The sequence below is a fragment of the Peromyscus californicus genome, unplaced genomic scaffold, assembly GCF_007827085.1.
Source record: "Peromyscus californicus insignis strain IS unplaced genomic scaffold, ASM782708v3 Scaffold_10__1_contigs__length_136768540, whole genome shotgun sequence".
In the NCBI taxonomy this organism is placed as follows: domain Eukaryota; kingdom Metazoa; phylum Chordata; class Mammalia; order Rodentia; family Cricetidae; genus Peromyscus; species Peromyscus californicus.
This window is the reverse complement of record NW_026294391.1, coordinates 7,784,258-7,804,767: the sequence shown is the minus strand read 5'-3', so window position 1 is coordinate 7,804,767 and position 20,510 is coordinate 7,784,258. Positions and strand designations below refer to the sequence as shown.

General features: G+C 45.5%; 1 long non-coding RNA gene across 2 annotated transcripts in view; it reads right to left on the bottom strand.

Moving 5' to 3' along the window:
- Window positions 1–459: 459 nt before the first annotated feature.
- The window catches only part of LOC128110903 (uncharacterized), a 24,468-nt gene continuing 4,417 nt past the window's right edge, over window positions 460–20,510 (bottom strand). The window contains exons 2-4 of one of the 2 annotated variants that reach the window (XR_008218408.1): window positions 7,325–7,512; window positions 6,715–6,858; window positions 460–6,198 (exon numbers count right to left, since the gene is read on the bottom strand). This is a non-coding gene — a long non-coding RNA (uncharacterized LOC128110903). Of the gene's footprint in view, window positions 6,199–6,714; window positions 7,513–20,510 lie in introns of both variants that reach the window. The other variant, XR_008218384.1, reaches the window with a different exon arrangement.

Genomic DNA, 20,510 nt, shown 5'->3' with positions numbered 1-20,510 from the left:
CAGTGACACTAATGGAGGATGAATAGATACCTCTGCTGAAGTATTATGCAGCTCTGAATGAACCGTGGGCTCCCTTCAGCAGCCACATCTTCTGGCAACTAAATGGCTAGTTAGTTGCTTCGCATCCCTGTTTCCTAATGCCTGCTGGACTTTTCCACTGGCTTGTCTTCATGCTCCTCAGGTTAACAGGGCCATGATAGCTTGTTATGTCCTCCCACAGAGCTCTGCCTCATGCGTTTGTGCTCTTGGTGAATGGAGTCATCCAGTCTCTCAGGCTGGCCACCTTCTGAAAGACTCAGGCTCCTTTAGCTTTCCCACTCTCTCGAACTCTCCAGATTCTCTGTCCCCCCACTCAACTGTTGCCTACTACTCAACCACTACCTTTGTTCTCGGCCCCTCTCTCTAGCAGCCCCCCCCCCCCCCCGGCCTCTCAGGACTCCCCACCTCTAGTTACTGCCCTCCACATCAACTCAGACAGCATCATTTCTTTTTCCTTTCCTTTTTTTTTGGGGGGGGTGGGGGTTTTTGAGACAGGTTTTCTCTGTGTAACAGTCCTGGCTGACCTGGAACTCACTCTGTAGACCATGGCCTCGAACTCACAGAGATTCACCTGCCTCTGCCTCCCAAGTGCTGGGATTAAAGGTGTGCACCACCATGCATCATTTTCCCCCCTGTGCTGGATCTAGAACCCAGGGTCTTCGATATGTCAAGCAAGCACTCTACCACTGAGCTAAATCCCCAGCCCAGATCTTACCACTTTTCATTTTAGTAATGCTGGTGGTCTGCCCGTAGACCCTGTAGCTCTCAGTGTATGACCAAGAGCCACAGATCTTCACAGATGGGCACCAACTCCCTCTCCCAAGCTCAGTCTCTGCACATGAAAGATGTCCAGGACCCTCCCTGAAGTTCAGCCTCTTGAGCCCAGTGGCACTATGGTTGGGAGCTGTAAATCCTTCATTTCCACTACCAGCCCATGCACTCTGGTCTCTGACACTGACCCGGTGAGTGAGGCTCTGCCATCCCCAGTCATTAGTCTCTGCCCTTACCACATTGCTTCATTCCTATAATGAGCCAAGTTTCTAAATGATGACTGCCTATTAATTTTCAGTCTCAAGGGTCATGCTAGCCACAATCAAATGGCAGCTATCTGAACATATCTGCCCAGTCCCCTGTAGAGCAGCAAGTGATCAGAGCCATTGGGAAGCTGTGGAAGTGGCCTGTGTGCTCGGCTCTTAGTAGCTTGGCTTTGAAGAGAGCATTCCAGAACACTGTGATCTTCCTCTGCCCACATCTCTCAGTTGGTGATGTTCTGAGAATCTAAACTGGGACACATTTAAAGTACCCACATGGGTCCATTGGCCCACTGGGAACAATCGTTGTCTGTTCTGAGAGTGGTCCAACGGCCAGAGGAAAAGATTGGGGACCTCAGTGTCACAAGAGCATATGCAAGGAAGTGATGAGGTCCACAGGGTAGAAACCACCCAGACTAGGGGTGAGGGCTTCTTAACTCAGGATCTCTGTACATGTCAACATGTTGACACTATCCCTCCAGCATATTTTCTGTGCAAATATTTGCACAGGATCCCTTGAAAACTGCAGGCAATGCTCCCTTGTGATCTGTTTCTTTTTACTTAAGATACCACAGGCATTTCCCCAAGGCATTAAACAGCTTTCTTCAATTTTAATGACTTCATAGCAATCAATCATTTAAATGCTTATTTTCCTTTTTGTTTTTGCTATGATATTCTTTTGGTTTTTCAAGACAGGGTTTCTCTGTGTAGCTTTGCGCCTTTCCTGGAACTCACTCTGTAGCCCAGACTGACCTTGAACTCACAGAGATCCGCCTGCCTCTGCCTCCCTAGCGCTGGGATTAAAGGCGTGCACCACCACCGCCCAGTTACGATATTCTTATTTATTTATTTATTTTTAAACAGGATCTCACTACATAACCCTGGCTGGCCTGCAACTTGCCATATAGACCAGGCTGGCCTGGTACTCACAGAGATCCATCTGTCTCTGCCTAGGAGTGCTGGGATTAAAGGTGTGCTCCCACATCAACTTCAATCATGAAAAGAAAGAAAAAGAAAAGAGAGCCTGAGCCCAGTGTGGTAGTGCACACCTTTGATCCCAGCACTCGGGAGGCAGAGGCAGGCAGATCTCTATGAGTTCAAGGCCAGCCTGGGCTACAGAGTTCCAGGCCAGCCACGGCTACACAGAGAAACCCTGTCTTAAAAACAACAAACAAACAAGCCCAAAAGAAAAGCGAGCCTGTGAGATGGCTCGGCAGGTAAAGGCATTTGGTCTGCAAGCCTAATGATGTGAATTTGGAAGAAAAAACCTGACTCCCTAAAATTGTCCTCTGATCTCAACACATGTGCGGTGGTGTCCACGCATCCTCTCTCTAATAATAATAATTATAAGAAAAAAAGCAAAGGAGGCTGATGGCTCGTGCTTGCCTAGCATATGTGAGGTCCTAGATTCTGGTCCAGCACCAGAAAGAGAAAGGAAAGAAGGAAGAGAAGAGAAAGATGGGAACTGGAGTGGTTCTTTCTAAACAGTTACTAATAACCCGTGTTGCCAGATGTTGTTTTCCCAGCTGGAATCACTTCCTAATTAATTTGCTTTCCTAGTATTGTTACCTCACACATGTGTCTAACATTATGTTAGGAGCCACAGAAGGGATTTTGGCTTTTCATCAGGGTGGGGGTAGGGAGGAGTCTCAGTGCCTCTGGGCCTTACTGAGGAGTGTGGCAGAGGTAGTCATGCTGCTATGATGCTAAGGCTGTGGACCAATGGGGATCACAGGCTGGTCCTATTCGCCTTCCTCCGTACCCGGAGCACAGTTGCTATGACAACTCTTCCCAGGGTCTTCTCCGCCTTTGGGTACCACCTTCTGAAAGGATAGGACAGAGTGAATGCAGATGTATGTAGACGATGACTTCAGAGGTCACCAACTCAGTCAGCAGTGCCGCTAGACTGGCCTTTGATGTGGGTCAGTGGGATTTTTTTTTTAATTGTTTTCATTTGTTTGTTTGTTTTGAGACGGGGTTTCTCTGCGTAGCTCTGCTGGCTGTTCAGGAACTTGCTCTGTAGATCATGCTAGGCCTGAATTTAGATAAGAGATCTGCCTGCCTCTGCCTTCAGTGCTGGGATTAAAGGTGTCACCACGGCCAGCTGGGATCACCACGGCCAGCTGGGATCAGTGGTTTTGGTTTTTAAGTAGAAAATTTCTTGCAGGGAAATCCCCACCTTGTCTGGCTGACCCTCAGGTTACAGGTTTCAACTGATGTAGACAGCATGGCCTAGGGAGAGCAGCATAGTCCTGAACCCACACAGAACATTATGGGAAGCCCCACATCAACATCAATATTTCAGTATCACATAACACAATTCAAGTTGGATAGAATTCAATAAAAACATACCAATGAAAGCCAGGTGGTGGTGGTGGTGGTGGTGGTGGCGGCGGCGGCCACGGCGGCTGCCGCGGCGCACGCCTTTAATCCCAGCACTCAGGAGGCAGAGGCAGGTGGATCTCTGTGAGTTCGAGGCCAGCCTGGTCTACAGAGAGAGAGATCCAGAACAGCCAGAGCTACACAGACAAACCGTGTCTGGGGGAGGGGGAGATACCAATGAAGGGTTGAAGAGAAGGTCCAATGGTTAAGAGCACTGGCTGCTCTTCCAGAGGACCAGGGTTCCATTCCAGCAACCACATGATAGGTAACAGTTGTCTGTAACTCCAGTTCTAGAGAATCCAACACCCTTTTCTGACCTCTGCAGGCACTAGGCATGCATGTGGTGCACAGACATATACCCAGGCAAAATACACATGCACATAAAATTAAAAATTAAAAACAAACAGAAAAAGAAGCCAATGAACAGGCAAGAGTCAGATATACACCAGATAAGTCTGTAAATGTCCTTTTAATTTTGTGAAGCCTGGACTGCTTTGGTTTTTTCCCCTTGGAGAAACCCAGAACAGTGTTGTATTTCTAAGTTAGTTCTCAAAATTCTTTATAATTCATAGCATAGCTAACTCTCTCTCTCTTTTTGAATCAAGGTCTCACTATATAGACCCGCCTAGCCTTGAATTCCCAGGAATCCTCCTGTCCCACCCAGTTTCCCAACAGCAGGGATTAGAGATACCCATCTACCAAATCTAGCTCTCTTCCTCTTTAAATCTTTTAAAATTACATTTATTTATTTATTCATTTATCTGGGTGTGGTGGGTTCACGTGTAGAAGTCCGAGGACAATTTTGGGTAGTCAGTTCTCTCCTTCTACCTTGTGGGTCCCAGGGACTGATTTAGGTAGCCAGTGCTTTATCTACTGCGCCCGCCATCTTGCTGGCTTATCCGTCTCTCAGCTTTGAGACAGGGTGTTGTGTAACCTAGGCTGGTCTTAGACTTGATTATGTAGCCGAGGGTGACCTTGAACTTTTGATGCAAGCACCACAGCATCTAGTCTATGCTGTGCTGGGGATAGAACCTAGGGCTTTGTGTGTACTACGGAAGCACTGACCAACTGAGCTATATCTTGGCATCCTGTTCTCACTAACTTTTTAATAAAAGAGAGATATTATTTTGCAATAATAATTTAAAAAATAGAGGCTGGAGAGATAGCTCAGCATTTAAGAGCACTTGTTCTGGCAGAGGACCTGGGTTCAATTCCCAGCACCCACATGGTGGCTCATAGCTATCCATTTCCCAAACTCCAGTTCCAGGTGATCCAGTGCCCTCTCCTGAACTCTGAGGGCACCAAGCACACATGTGGTGCATAGATATACATACAGGCAAAATGCTCATACACATAAAATAAAATAAATCTAAAGAAAGAAATAAAACAATTTTAGGACAGAAAATAGGACAAAGACCCTTCTCTTGGGGAATAGGGAGAGCGTGTTGTGTAGCTCAGGCTGGCCTGGAGTTTGCAGTCCTGCTTCAGCCTTCCCAGTACTCTCAGCAGAGGCCTGGTGGCCACCCAGCTGGCTTGGGAAGATTTCCATGGCTATTACAGGGAGCGCTCAAAGTCCAGTGCTGGCAATCAGCACTTCTTTCTGTTTACTTCACAATCTGTGACCTTTTTAACGACAGCTACGCCACTAACATCGGCCATGGTTGAAGATAAGACATGACGGAGGATAGACTGGGATTTCAACAAAGAGCAACGGTTTGTGAAGAACTACATGCTGGCTGGGAAGAATTCCTCAAGCTGGGCATGGTGCTTCACACCTGTAATCACTCTGAACTGAGGCAGAAGGATTGCTATATGAATGTGGTACCAGCCCAGTGAGACCTTGCCTTATAAAAAAACAAAACAAAAAATCAGAACCAAGGAGACTGAGAGGGGAGAGGGGAGGTGGGGTGGGGTTGGGGAGACACGCACTGCTGCCATGCTTCTAGTGCACAAGGAATCCTACAGCTGTGTTCCAGCCAGTCCAGCTTAAGTGACACAGAGTCTCATAGAACCCGCCCTTACCCGCCATCTGACTGCACACAAGTTTAGGAGCTCAGCTGGGCCTCATAGCATCCCCCAAACTGTGAAGAGAGTAAGTAAATTGCTCTAAACTACTACAGTTTGGGAGGGTGTGGTGGTCTGCCTGAGATGCCCCCAGAGTCTTGGGCATTTGAATTCTTTGTTCTCAGTTGGCGGTTCTCAGCCGGGGAGGTTTAGGAGGTGTGGCCTTGCTGGAGGAAGCGTATGTATGACTGGGAGCTGGCTTGGAGGTTTTAAAAGCCATGTGCCATTCCCAGTCAGCTCTCTGTTTGGAGCTTGTGATTTAAATGGGAGCTCCCAGCTTGCTGCCCAGCCACCATGCTTGCCTGCTGCCATGCTATGCCATGGTGAGGGACTCTTCTTCCTCTGGAACCGTAAGTTCAAACCCTCCCTTCTATGAGTCACCTGGGTCATTATGTTTTATCACAGTGGTGGAAACAGAACTAATACAGAGGGATTGTTACCGAGAAATAGATAACCGGGATCCAGTTAAATCCCAAATGCGCTTACAAACACTCCAACACCAGTTCCAAGCGAACACCTACTTCCATGAGGATGTGCTGCTCCGTCTCAAGCTGCTCAGCCTGCAGGAGCATCAGAACAAAAAGGCAGGGAGCTAACTGGGCTTACACTGTCCGAGGGTGAGAGTCCATGCCGGCAGAATAAAGGCACGGTGGCAGGAACAGCTGAGAGCTCACATCTGGATCTGCAAGCAGAGGGCAGAGAGAGATTCTGGGAATGGTGCCAGTCTTTTGAAACCTCAAAGCCCATTTCCAGTGACATGTCTCCTCCAACAAGGCCACACCTCCTAATCCTTCCCAAACAGTTCTACAACTGGGGGTCAAGTATTCAAACATATGAGCCCATGGGGGCCTTTCTCATTCAAACCACCACAAGGTCTTTGGTTACAAGTCCAGAGAATACAGTGAAAGCAGTGATAAAGAAAAGAGCGATAAGGAACATGATCCTTGAAAAACAGTCACCCTGTAAGGTAACCAAGGTAGCAATTAGCACCTTGTAGCATTCTAGAAGGCAGCACTGACTGAACCTCAGAAGTGCTTCCCAGCCAGTGAATGTTCCAGCTGACATTTCCCAGTGTTTTGTGTGTCTACAGTTGAACTGCTATTAGTGAAAATCTCTTAGATGTTTCTCTGTAATCCCTTTCCAAGAACCAGTTGTTTCTGGAGGCCTAGAGCAGTCACGTGTTTTTCCAGAGACTCACTTATGGAATTGTGCGAAGAGACCTTCTGGGCTTGCTGCCTGAGATTTCTTGAGCTACAAAGGTGACTGGAACAGAGCCATCACGTTCTTGGTGAGTCTTCAGTACGCTGTGGTGTTTCTTATGACATGGCCGGAAGGCTGGTGGCTGAACGATCACACAGGTGAAATGAGTCAGGGTCACACAGCCACACACACACATACAACAAAGGCATTCCAGAGAGTTTCACTTATTCCTGTTCCTCAGAAGAAAACAGCAGGTGATTACTTACAAAGGCCCACAAGATAGACAGAATTTGTCCCGGGGGAAAGCTTCCTAAAAGACTGATAACCTGGACTGCTTGAGCAAGAGTCCTCAGTTTATCTGATGAGTGAAGCTATGACTTTGAAGCCCTGAACCTGAGTAGCCTGGAGTCAGGTAGCCCATGGGGCTCCTATGAATAGTGAGATTGAAAAGAGCTCTATTCGTGCTGTATTGAGTTCCACCCTAGCTAACTAGATAGGATGTCCTATCCTGTCTGGAAAAAGGTGAAAAATATAGAATGCCATGAGGGCCATCTTGGCAGGGGCTGGGGGTGGGGAATGGATGAACGTGCACACTACAGCATGCTTACCTCCAGGCTTTACAGATACCCTTGATGTTAACATCAGGTAGTCCTGATCTGTATCCAGCTGGCCTCAGAGAATGTAACAAATTGTTTTTGTTAGTCAGGTGTGATGGCACAGGCCTGTCACCCCAGCACTCTGGAGGATGAGGTAGAAGATCAGGAATTGCAGGCCAGCAGGACCACCATGTGAGAGCCTGTCTCAAAACAAACAAACAGAATAAAGAAAGAAATAAAGCAGGGCGGTGGTGGCGCACGTCTTTAATCCCAGCACTCGGGAGGCAGAGGCAGGCAGATCTCTGTGAGTTCGAGGCCAGCCTGGTCTACAGAGTGAGTTCCAAGACAGGCACCAAAACTACACAGAGAAACCCTGTCTCAAAAAACGAAAGAAAGAAAGAAAGAAGGAAAGAAAGAAAGAAAGAAAGAAAGAAAGAAAGAAAGAAAGAAAGAAAGAAAGAAAGAAAGAAATATATTTCTTGGCTGAGTATATTGGCACATATGTCTTATGCCACCACCCAGAAGTTAGAATCAGGGAGATCAGGAGTTCAAGACCAGCCCGGGTTAAGGGAGACCCTGTTTAAAAAATGACAACAAAATCCTTCCCCTGCCCTCCCTAAGGCTTTCTGTAAAACCATGTATAATATCAACTCTGCCTAGGGGCTCCACATGGGAGGAACTGTTTCTAGTATCTCAAACTGAAGGACCTTGGAGGAATATTTTCTACTTGTTCTTCTGATGAGGTCAAGAAATAAGACAAGGAGTTTATGATGGTCAATTAACTACCAAGCAAGGAGCCTTTCCTGCCATTAAAAGCAGGTTAACAGACCCCTCCCTATGTGAACACACACAAACACAAATTTAAAAAAAAAATAAGGGCCAGGCGGTGGTGGCGCACGCCTTTAATCCCAGCACTCGGGAGGCAGAGGCAGGTGGATCTCTGTGAGTTCAAGGCCAGCCTGGGCTACAGAGAGAGATCCAGGAAAGGCGCAAAGCTACACAGAGAAACCCTGTCTCGAAAAAACCAAAAAAAAAAAAAAAAAAGAAAGAAAAAGCAAACAAAAAGAGGGCCAGTGAGAGGGCTCAAGTGGGCGGAGGTGCTTGCTGACAAGGCAGACTACCGAAGTTCGTCCCAGGGACGCCAAGGACTGGAAGAAGAGCGCTGACTCCCAAAAGTTGTCCTCAAACCTCCACACTGGCCTGATGGCATTGGCAATTGGCATGATGGCATGAGCATGCCCCCACCCCTGATAAATGAATAAACATAAAAAAAATTTACATATAATTTCAAGTCAGAAAATATTGAGTGGTCTTATGTTTGCAAGCTTAAGTTTTAAAAAAGTGTGTGTGTGTGTGTGTGTGTGTGTGTGTGTGTGTATGTGTGTGTGTGTGTGTGTGTGTGTGTGTGTGTGTGTGTATGTGTGTGTGTGTGTGTGTGTTACGTCCTCCCAGGAAGTCACTCACATACCACACACACACACACACACACACAGAGAGAGAGAGAGAGAGAGAGAGAGAGAGAGAGAGAGAGAAATACTCACCCAGAAAGAGAACCCAGAACAGACCAAAGCCAAAGCAATGGTCGTACAATTTGGTGAACCAGTGTACTTTCACTTGAGTTGCCAACGGGAGTATGGGTGGGGGGTTAAAGGAGCAGGCGCCTGCATCACTGAAAAGTCCGTCCACCAGAGATGACTCGTGACAGCTGTATCCTTAGTGCTCTCTACACAACTTGCAGACATCTATCCACACAGGTCTGAGAGGTCTCTGCAGCCCCCCTGGGCAGTCTCCTCCCCCAAGTAGTTGTTTGCTGTTTCTAGAAAGCCAGGAAGGGGCTTTTGAGAACCTTCAATTTCCAGCCTTCTCAGACAGGTGAAGTTTGTATACCTCCTGAACCTCAAGGACCTCCCCTCCTCAATTCAGAGGAACCGCTTACACAGCTCTGGGTGTGGGAAGAGGCAAAAGCGGGAGATAAGATTATCTCCGGGTCATTTTGTCAAGAGTAGCTTGTAGCACATCAAGAGCTAGAGTTCTGTCACAAGGCTCCCTCAGGCCATCCCTCTGTCACTGCTCCCTAGGCCACCCGCTTCCTAACCCAGCCCGTCTGAAGCTGGTGTCCATCTTCAGAGCTCTGCTAATCAGGGAACCTTACAGAAGTGGGATGGTGTGACAGGTATCCCTTGGAGACTGGTTGGCCTTGTTTCCCCGACTCGGCTTGACTCCTTGGAGATCCATCCATAGTGTTGTATGTATTAATAGCAATGGGGACCAGAGGACCAGAGAGATGGCTCAGTGGTTAAGAGCACTTGTTCTTACAGAGGACTTAGGTTCAGTTCCAGAACCCACATGGTACTCACAACCATCTATAACTCCAGTCCCAGGAATCCAATGCCCTCTCCTGACCTCCACAGGTACCAGGCAGGCGCCTACACATACCCATACAGACTTAGACAAAATAACCATGCACATGAAATAAAATAAATAAATCAATCTAAAAAGCGTTTTAAATTTTCACTTTTTTTAGTGTGTATGTGTGGGAGTGCATTCCATGGGCATGAGTGCTGAGGGCAGAGAATAACTTGTGGAAGTTGGTTCTCTCCTTCCAGCATGTGGGCTCTGGGGCTCATGTTAACTGGACTGTCCGAAAACTGGCCTTGAACTCACAGAGATCTGCCCGCCTCTGCCTCCTGAGTGCTGGGATTAAAGGCGACCACTTTTTTTTTTTTTTAAAGCCTGGATCTCATTTTCACTCTGTATTCCAGTCTGGCCTTGAACTTGAGGCAATCCTCCTGCCTCAGTGTTGACATTACAGAAATAATCACGACTCCCAGTTCCACAGTTCTTTGCTTTTTATTGCCCATCCATGATATGGATGTGCCAGGTAGGTGGTGGGAGGTGGGGTGGGGTGTAACCATTTGTCCATTGAAGGACATTATAAGGGTACTCAGAGTTTTTGGCTATTACAGATAATGCTATTACAAACATTTGTGTAAGAGGATCTGTGTGAAAATAAGTTTTTATTTCTCTGGGATAAATGCCAAAAAGTACAAAGGCTGGGTCATAGGATAAGTCTATTTCCAGTCTTAAACAGAACTGCCAAATTTTTCTAAAGTGTCCGTATCGTTTTACATTCCCTCCAGCAAATGACCCAGTTTCTCTACAGTCTCTCCAGCATTTAGTGTTGTCAGTCTTTTTCATTTTTGTCAGTCTGATAGGCTGAGTGTCGTAGTGCATTGTAGTTGTTTTGATTTTGAAACAGGGTCTCGCACAGCTGAGGCTGGCCTCAAACTACTAATCCTTCTGTGTCTGCTCCCAAGTGCTTGGATTACAAGTGTCTCCGCCTTTTTTTGCTTTTTAAATTTTTGGCAGGGTCTCACTATGTAGTCCTGGCTAGCCTGGAACTCTCTATGGAGAGGCCTAGAACTCTTTTTTTTTTTTTTTTGAGACAGGGTTTCTCTGTGTAGCTTTGGAGCTTTTCCTGGAACTCACTCTGTAGCCCAGGCTGGCCTCGAACTCACAGAGATCCGCCTGGCTCTGCCTCCTGATTGCTAGGATTAAAGGAGTGCACCACCACATCTGGCTCACCTTCTTATCCCTTCTTGATTCTTCCTCTTTTCCACTTCACATTCCTTTGAGTTTCACACCCTTTTTGCCCCCTGGTTTCCATGCATGTCATAAAACGTGATGCTTGTCTTTGTGAGACTGACGTAACATGGTGAGTTTACATTCATGTAACATAGTGTTCTCCAGTTCCAGCTCTTTTCCTGTAAGCATTTAATGTCATTCTTTATGGCTGAATAAAATTCCATGTGCATGTATATCATACTTTCTTTATCCATTCATCTGTTGATGGGCGACTAGGCTAACCTCGAACTCACAGAGATTGTCTGCCTCTGCCTCCTGAGTGCTGGGATCAAAGGCGTGTGCCGTCACCATCCTGCTGGCCATTTTCTAATCAGAGAGTTTATTACTGTTGAGTTTTGAGCCTTCCTTCTCTCTTCCATGGTGCTGGGGATGGAGCCCTGGGCCTTGTTCATGCTTGGCAGGTGAGCTACCTAGAACTACAGCCCTAATTTGAGAGTTCTTTATATTTTCTAGATATCAGTCCTTTGTCAAATATTTTCCCCAGTTTTTATTTTTCATACTTCTAGATGAGCCTTGGACAGAGCAAAATTTTGATTTAGATATGAAGTATTCCCCAAAGACTCATGTGTTGAAGGTTTGGTCTCCACGTGGCAATGTTCAGAGGTAAAGCTTTGGCGAAGTGATTATATCCAAGGGTGCCCAGTTGGTCAATGATTTCATTCATTCATTGATGAGTTCACAGATGAATGGGCTATTGGAAGTATGGCCTAGTTGGTAGAAGTCAATGGCCCCACGCCTTTGAAGGGTATATGTTCTGTCTCCTTCCTCTTGCTCTCCCTGTCCCTGGCTTTTTATCCACCATGTGCTCCCCGCCATGATGTTCTGCCTCACCGTGGCCCAGGTGTTTTGTCACAACCATGGAAACCTGACCCAAAAAATATGGCTCAATCTTAAATTGTTTTAAAAAAGGGATCTTCTAGCCTGTCCTGAAATCCATGCACTGTCATGACGTGTACACATTCCATCCATCCATCTATCCACTCATCCACTTAATTTATTGACTATAAACAGTATCAGATGCCAGTGATCTGAAAATGAATATACTACAGTTGCACTCAGAGTAGTCACAATCTTGTAGGGACAGGGATGGGTAAGCATATGCCTCCCATTGGGGTATAGTGAAAGACGTCAATCAGGCCCAGACCAGAGACCTGCTGTGGCTGGGATAGTTACTGAAGGCTGTTCACTGTCAGTTACGAACCAGTTGAAACCCTAGTATGATTGTTCTATCTAGATATAGATCAGAGTGTATTCTAAGAGACTTTCTCTCGTGTGTATTCACTGTGGAGACAACAGCTCACTATGTAGCCAGGCTGTTGTGGAACTAGCAATCCTTCTGCCTCTGCCTAAGACCATGCCAGAATTACAGGTGTGTGTGTGTGTGTATGTGTGTGTGTGTGTGTGTGTGTGTGTGTGTGTGTGTGTGTGTGTGTGTATGTGTCTGTGTGAATGCATGTGATATTCTATAAAAACATTTCCATCTATTCTTTTCATCTTAATTATAATATTCTTTTCCTATGTCCCCAAATAGCTATTACCAAGATGGAGATGCTATGAGATTAAAGCAGAACTCAGCTATTTTCAGAAGTGATCTTTTAAAAACTATTCGTTCCCCAGGTACTCTTCGCTGCGAAGTGCTGGCATGAGGAAAAGGTGGAGATAGGCCTCCTTGTATAACAGTCCTTGGTCCTAATATAGCAATGTTCATCTGGGACGCCTGAAGGACTCGCCTCACATGACAGGCTGCCTCATTTTCACAGAGACTCTTCGAGGAAAGCAAGATGAGATTGAATATGCAGTGGCCTATATTCAAGTAGAGTAGGCTGCTCCTTCCTTACCCAAGCACCTAGAAAAGCCTATCAAGTGACGCATTGGGGAGGAGCCCATGGATTAATAACTGAGAAGATGGGACTGAACCTTTGATTTAGGCCCCGATGGTCTTCCAAGAATTTTGGAAAGTGTAAGGCCTGATAATGCTTATACAGAAGGCTGCTTAAAGGTTTGGGGTGGGGCTGGCAAGATGGCTCAGTGGGTAAAAGTGCTTGCTGCCAAGCCTGAAGACCTGAGTTCGATTCCTAGGAGGAAGGAGAGAAGTGACTCCTGAAAATTCTGATCTCCACATGTATTAAATAATTTATAGAGGCTGAAGGTGTAACTCAGTGGCAGTGCTTGCCTAGCATGTATGAAGGCCTAGGTTCCATGGTTAGCATTATACAAAATATTATTTTCAAAAATAATATTTGAGCTTCAAAATGTAAGAATGTTCCCAACATGCTGGGGGTGGAACTTAGGGCCTTGTACATGGTAGGCAATCTATATACCAAGTCCCCTTTTAACTTTCAGACAGGGTCTGACTAAGTAGCCTAGGCTGGCCTTGACCTAGCTCTGTGGCCCAAGAGTGACTTGAAATTGTGATCCTCCTGTTTCATCTTCCTGGAGAGATGAGATTACAGGCCTATGTCACAGGCTCAGCATGACAATGCTTTTTGTTCCTGTGTCTAATGAAGCTAGAGTTTTATTGCCCTGGGGAATGTCTGTCCCTCTACTGTCCCTTTTAGGGAATGCCTGTCTGCTCCTCACTTACTGCTGTTTCCGAAATAAAGCCCAAATACTTTATTTTCATAGGTCAGCCTCAATTTACCTTGTTAGCTCCCACACTTTCTAATTACTTCAGCCAGTGGCACTACCTGTAGTCCTGGCTACTAGTGAGGGTGAGGTAGGAAGATTTCTTGTGCCTAGGAATTCAAAGCCAATATAGGCAACATAATGAGATCCTATCTCAATAAATACATATAAAATAAACACTATGGCCAATGGAAAGTCATTCCTATGAGATAAGGACATGCTTTCTTCTTTGTCACTGTCTCAGTTACTTTTCTATTGCCATGACTAAGGCAACTTATAAAATACAATGTTTACTGGGGCTCATGGTTCCAAAGGGTTAAAGTCCATGACCATTCTGGAGGAGAGCAAACCAATAGGCAGGCAGGCATGGTGCTGGAGAAGTAGCTGAGAGCTTACATCCTGATTCAGTCATGAGGCAGAGAGACAGAGCTACCTGAGAATGGTGTGGACTTTTCCAACCTCAAAGCCCACCCTCAGTGACACATCTCTAACAAGGCCACACCTCCTAATCCTTCTCAAATAGTTCCACAAACTGGGGACCAAGCCTTCAAATATATGAGCCTTTGGAGGGCACTCTCATTCACACCACTACAGGAAATGTATTCCCAACTATTAGGGCAGTGTTTGTGGGTTTTGCCAAATGAACTAATGACTCATTCCTTTCAAGCACTTTCTTCTGAACTCACTGCTTTCCAGAGCTCCACAGCCTTTCCTTCCTCTTAGTCGATCACGTTTCTGCACCTGAGGTATCTTTCCCTTCATCTCCATAGCTGCCCTTACCAGAAATAGCCTCTCCCCTTCTCTTTCCTATCCAAATCCTGTCCATATTCCCAGCTTTAACTCAAACTCTAGGTCTGAAGGCTTCCTGAGCTTTTCAAAAAGACATACTTATTTTATTTTATGTGTTTGTGTTTGTGTTTGTGTTTGTGTGTGTGTGTGTGTGTGTGTGTATGTATGTATGTGTACCACATACATGCAGGGATCTACAGAGATCAGAAGAGAGCATTATATCCCTTGGAACTGGAATTACAGACAGTTGTGAGCCTGGGCATTGAACTCGGTTATCTGTAAAAGTATCAAGTGTTTTTAAACTGCTCCAGCCCCAGCTTCCTGAACTTATAAGCTCACTCTGTCTGCTCCTCCTCAGAACAGCTATCACATTTTTGGTATCGTTCATTCATTTTCTCCACATTTACAAACACGAGCTTTAGAGGAGCTCATGGTCTAGGTGGGCAATATCACATACTGCTTCATGCTGTGTTGTGATCTTTGTGTGTATATGTATGTCTTATCTCTCCACTTCTGGGACAGCATAAATCATCTTTTAAGCTTATCTGTCTTTCTTTTGGCCCTAACTTAGTATGTTGTTCAACTAATGTCTCTTGACTTCAAGGGGAATCTCATTTTATTTATTTACTCATGTACTTAGTTGTTATATTACGGGTTTTAAAAACTTAATTATTATTATTTTATATTTTTTGTTCTTTTTGAAACAGGTTCTCACTATGTAGCTCTGGCCATCCTGGAACTTACTATGTAGACCAGGCTGGCCCCAAACTCACAGAGAGCCACTTGCCTTCTGAGTGCTGGGATTGAAGATGTGTACCACTACTCCTAGCTAATGTTTTAAGACAGAGCCTCATGCAGTCCAGACTTGGCTGGAACTCAGTATGTGGCCAAGGCTGGTCTTAGTCCTAATCTTCCTGCCTCTGTCCCGAGTGCTAGCGCATCTGTTTTCTTTTGTTTTGTTTTTTTCAAGATAGAATCTCACTCTAAAGGCCAGGCTGACTTTGGACTTCCAGTCCTCCTGTTTCAACACCTCGAGTGCTGGGATTACAGGCATGTACCACCATGTATGCCTTTTACTTTATAAATTAAAAGCTGAGGCACAGAATGCTGAAATAACCTGCTTTAGACTGCAAGAGAATCATAGTTGAGTCATCCAAGATATGGTAGAGGGCGAGTGTGCTGGCATGCTTGTAATCCCAGAAGAATCACAAGTTTAAGCACAGCCTGGCTACATGAGACCCTGTTTTTAAAGTGTGTGTGTGTGTGTGTGTGTGTGTGTGTGTGTGTGTGTGTGTGTGTAACAGCTTTAGAGCCAACTACTTTGTGTCCACGGTGCTAACATTTCTAGATCTCTCTTAGGTACAAACCATGCCCTAGTATAACTGTTTTGTGTTGCTATACCCAAATACCTGAGACTGGGTAATTCTAATTCATAAAAACATAGAACTCTGTTGGCTCACAGTTGTAGAGTCTGGGAAATCCAAGAGCAAGGCACCCCCATCTGCCAGGTCTCTGGCGAGGGCCTTCTGCTACATCGTAAAATGGTAGAGGCATCCTGTTCGGAAACAGAATAAATGTGCTGGTTCTCTTTTTATAGAGCCACAATGCCATCAACGGAAGGCCTGGCCACCTTTGTGACCTTATCTAACACCAATTGCCTCCAAAGGCCTCACCTCCAAATACCATTAACATTATGACTGTAGGGATTAAGCTTCCAACACACAAGCTATTGTATATGGATGATCAAAACTTTGAAGTGGAACACAAACATTTGAAGTACAAATTTGGTTCACACAGTAAGTAACATTTCTTATTATATTCAAGGTCAAGCTGTGTGAAAGGTAACCTAAAATAGACTCAAAAACATTCCAGAGAAGAAAGAGTGGGCGGCAGCTGGTGAGCTGCAGCATTTTTCCTTTCATAAAACAATTCTTGTGGAAGAAATAGCATTGCTGACTTTTTCTATTTTTTGCATAAAGTAACACTTAACTAATCTAATTATTATTCAAGTGAAAGTGTAAAGTGTACAGCCACAAGCTTTCATTTATTCTGCAAGAACCATAAAGTAGACTTGAATTTATAAAGGGTTTAAAGATTTTCCAGCTTAATGTTGAATCCACATGTCAAAGAATTGAAAGTTAAAACATTGAAAAGGTTTTTAAAAATTTCAAAGTGATTACACCCCATTAGCCATCAAGGTTTGTAGGCCAATGACAGCAATACTCGCTGAGGAGGAAGAAGGGGAAAGAGTGAATTAGTTTGCCTGAAGGACGGACTGTGTAATTCCAACAGAGGATCGACAGTCCAGGCATGGCCAGTGTACAAGTTCTACAACACCCGTGAAGATCTGCTCAAAAGGTCCCATGACGTAATAAGCAGCCTGGCCTACAGGCAGGTGAATCCCTGAGCTATACTCCAAGTCTCCCAGGCTACCTTTGCCTCCATTGAGAGCTGCTGTCCATGGCTCCTCTGCTATTACTCTTCAGACTGCCCAGTCACTTTGCACATAGGAAGGGAGAAGTCACTGGGTTAGTCTGTCTGAAAATATTTTTAGCAGTTTAAATGGCAGAGAAGACAGCCTTTAATCTAATTTTGGTTTGGCCTTGCCCAGTTTGTAGAAGGCAGGCAGGTTTCAGGTCAGTGTTTTCAGAACTGCCTACAACATTCCTGCTTCTATATGTATCAGCCTCTACCCTTGAATAAAGAGGAAGAGCTAGTCTATATTGGAGTTCAGGACCTTCCCTTAATTTGTTATTATTAGTGCACGTGTGTGTGTGTGTGTGTGTGTGTGTGTGTGTGTGTGTGTGTGTGTGTGTGTGACAGGAGGGGGGCATGAGTGCCATGGACTCCATGTGGAGGTCAGAGGGCAGTTTTGTGGAGTTGGTTCTCTCCTTTTGCCTTGGGTTCCATGGATTAAACTGAGACAGGTTTCTGGGGCAAGAGCTATACTAGTTTAGACCTTCCACTCCATTAGTCTTGTTATGTAGCCCAGGCTGGCCTCAAACTCAAGATCCTTCTTCCTTAGCCTCCCAAGGGCCAGGATTCCAGGTCGGTACCGTAATTGCTGGCCCCAAGATTTCCTTCTCCTTTAGACTGTTATCAGCCTTCCGAAGTCACATTCTCCTAAGTATTATAACCCAGCATTGGAAACAAATCTGGTTTTCTTGAAACACCAATCAAACAAAACCACAAAAGATGATTATAATTTTAAAACATAAGAGGACGGCTGGGCATAGTGGTGCACGTCTTTAATCCCAGCACTGGAGGGACAGAGACAGGTAACTCTCTGTGAGTTTGAGGCCAGCCTGGTCAACTTAGTGAGACCCTATTTTTAAAACCTAAGAACAAAACTACAACAAAAAACCAATAAAGAGGAGAGCCAGATTGGCGTGGTGGTCTGCACTGGAATCCCAGCACTTGGAAGGCAAGGGCAAGTCCCTTGGAGTTCAAGACCAGCCTCAGCTATGTAAGACCTTGCCATGAACAGCACCATAAAAAGGTACTCAGTAGGCAACTCCTTTTACCTCTATACCTCTAATTATCCCTCTGAGCCAGGAGTGGTAACTCAGGCCTGTAGCTAGCACTTGGGAGACGGAGGGAGGCCAGCTTGGGCTACATAGTGAGAGCCTGTCTCAAAACAAATAAACAAACAAAACAGAAAGGGGGGGGCTGGGGAAGTAACTAAGTGGTAGGGTCCTAGCCTAGCATGTACAAGGCTCTGGGTTTGATCCTCGGCCACACACACACACACACACACACACACACACACACACACACACACACGCTCCTTCAGTTTTAGGGATGTTGCACTTTCCTTGAACTTTATCCCCAGTTTGAGCTAAAATGAAGTATGACTGTTCATGAAAGGCCCTGAAGTGTCCGGCTCTGGAAATCCCTTGATTACTGCTTAGCTAACTTCCAGCTTAGCAATAGTCCAGTTAGTTCTGCCCTGGGTTTTAGGTTACTTGGGTGCAAAGAATGGCAATAAAATTTGTTTAAAGGTCATCTGTGGAAGCCAAACAATGGATGCATGTCTCTCCCCAGGCCCTGCATCATGACTGGCCCATGGCAGGCACTTGCGCTGTCTGTCTACCTTTCAACATCTGTTGGGCATCTGGGTGTTGAACCTTGCACAGGGAGATGTAACAAGTTCCAGCCTCTCTGTGTGTTCATAAAGAATGGCGTGCCAGGCAGCATTACAGTGGAGGGTGTAGTCAGAAGGTTTCTCCGGTCTCACAGCTGCTTATAAAAGAATTACTCAGGCCGGGCGGTGGTGGCGCATGCCTTTAATCCCAGCACTCGGGAGGCAGAGGCAGGCAGATCTCTGTGAGTTCGAGGCCAGCCTGGTCTACAGAGTGAGTTCCAAGAAAGGCGCAAAGCTACACAGAGAAACCCTGTCTCGAAAAACCAAAAAAAAAAAAAATTACTCAGAAGCTTATGTTAATTACCAATTGCATGGCCTATGGCAGGCTTCTTGCTAGCTAGCTCTTATAACTTAAATTAACCCATTTCTATTAATCTATGCTTTGCCATGTGTTCCGTGGCTTACTGGTCTGCTGGCATGTTGTTCCTTGAACAGCAGGCTGGTGTCTCTCTTCCTCTCCTTTCTCTTCCTCTCTATCTGCTTGGATTTCTGCCTGCCTCTAAAGCTGCCTTGCCATGGGCCAATGCAGCTTTATTTATCAACCAATCAGAGCAACACATATTGAGGGTACAGAAAGACATCCCACAGCAGGAAGTTGTACCAGTAAGGTTGTGTGTGTGCTGTCCACATCAACCCAGCCTTCAGGGGAAGCCAGTTACAGGGATGATTTCATAGAGCTACCCTAGACCAAGCTTTGTCTCCTTTCCTCTGTGAGACCTTGAATCCCAACCATTGTTTGAGGTAGAAATTGCTTTTTTAAAAACATTTATTCCTATTTCAATTTATGTGTATGTGTGTATTTCTGTGTGATTATATGCTACATATGTGCATGTCTGCAGAGGCCATAAGAGGGCATTTGATCCCCTGTAGCAGGAGTTACAGGTTATTGTGAGTCATTCAATGTGAGTGCTAGGAACCAAACTTGGAAGAACAAGTTCCTCTGGAAGAACAGCAAGCACTCTTGATGGTTGAACCATCTTTCCAGCCCCTAGAAACTGCTTTTATTCCAACTCTAGATATTCCCCAAACATTGACATACCAAATGAGTTGCCCCCACTCACATGGCTTGCAAGCCCTAGGACAGGGAACTAATTGCTAGTTCTAGGAACTTCGGTTCCCAGGCTCTCCTCGTTTTCTCCCTCCCAGGATACCTTCATGTTTGGGTTTCTAGGGTGTGGTGCAGATAATATATTTGCTTCAATATAGGCTGTTAAGTTAAAATGCCTGTGAAGGTAGGAAAGTGAAGAGGAAAAAAGTCTCTGGTTTCAGTAATTTCTGACCCTTTTAAGGCTATTATAGTAGTTTGAATAAGAATGGCCACAAAGGCCCATATATGTGAATGTTTAGTCACCAGGAAGTAGAACTCTTTGATAGGATTAGAAGGATTAGGAGGTTTGGTCTTGGTGGAGGAAGTGTGTCATGGGGGTGGGCTTTGAGGGTTCAAAAGCCCATGCCAAGCCCAGTTCTCTCCCTGCTGCCTGTGGGTCAAGATGTAGAACTCTCAGCTACTTCTCCCACATCATGTCTGTATGCTGCCATGCTCCCAACCATGAGGCTAATGAACTAAACCTCTGAAACTGTAAGCAAGCTCCTGATTAAATGCTTCCTTTTATAAAAGTTGCTGCGGTCATAGCGCCTCGTCACAGCAGTAGAACACTACGATAGCTACTGACAGACACTTTGTAAGTTAGTCCTTAATGGAACAGTCATTTGGAGCAGGGAAAGGCAGCTCCTTTAGCTGTGTAAGTCTGCACACCATTCCTTTCCAGAGTAAATATGTTTGAAGACAAATCTTTGTGTTTCTCCATTTTGTGTACATTTAAAAGAGATTTTTATTTATTTAGTGTGCATGTATTTTTATGTGCACGTGTATAGGTGCCTACAGAAGCCAGAACAGGGTATGGGATCCCCTGGGGCTGCAGTTACTGGAGGTTGTGAGCCCCCTGAGGTGGGTGTTGGAAATCCAACTTCCGTCCTTTGCTAGAACAGCACATG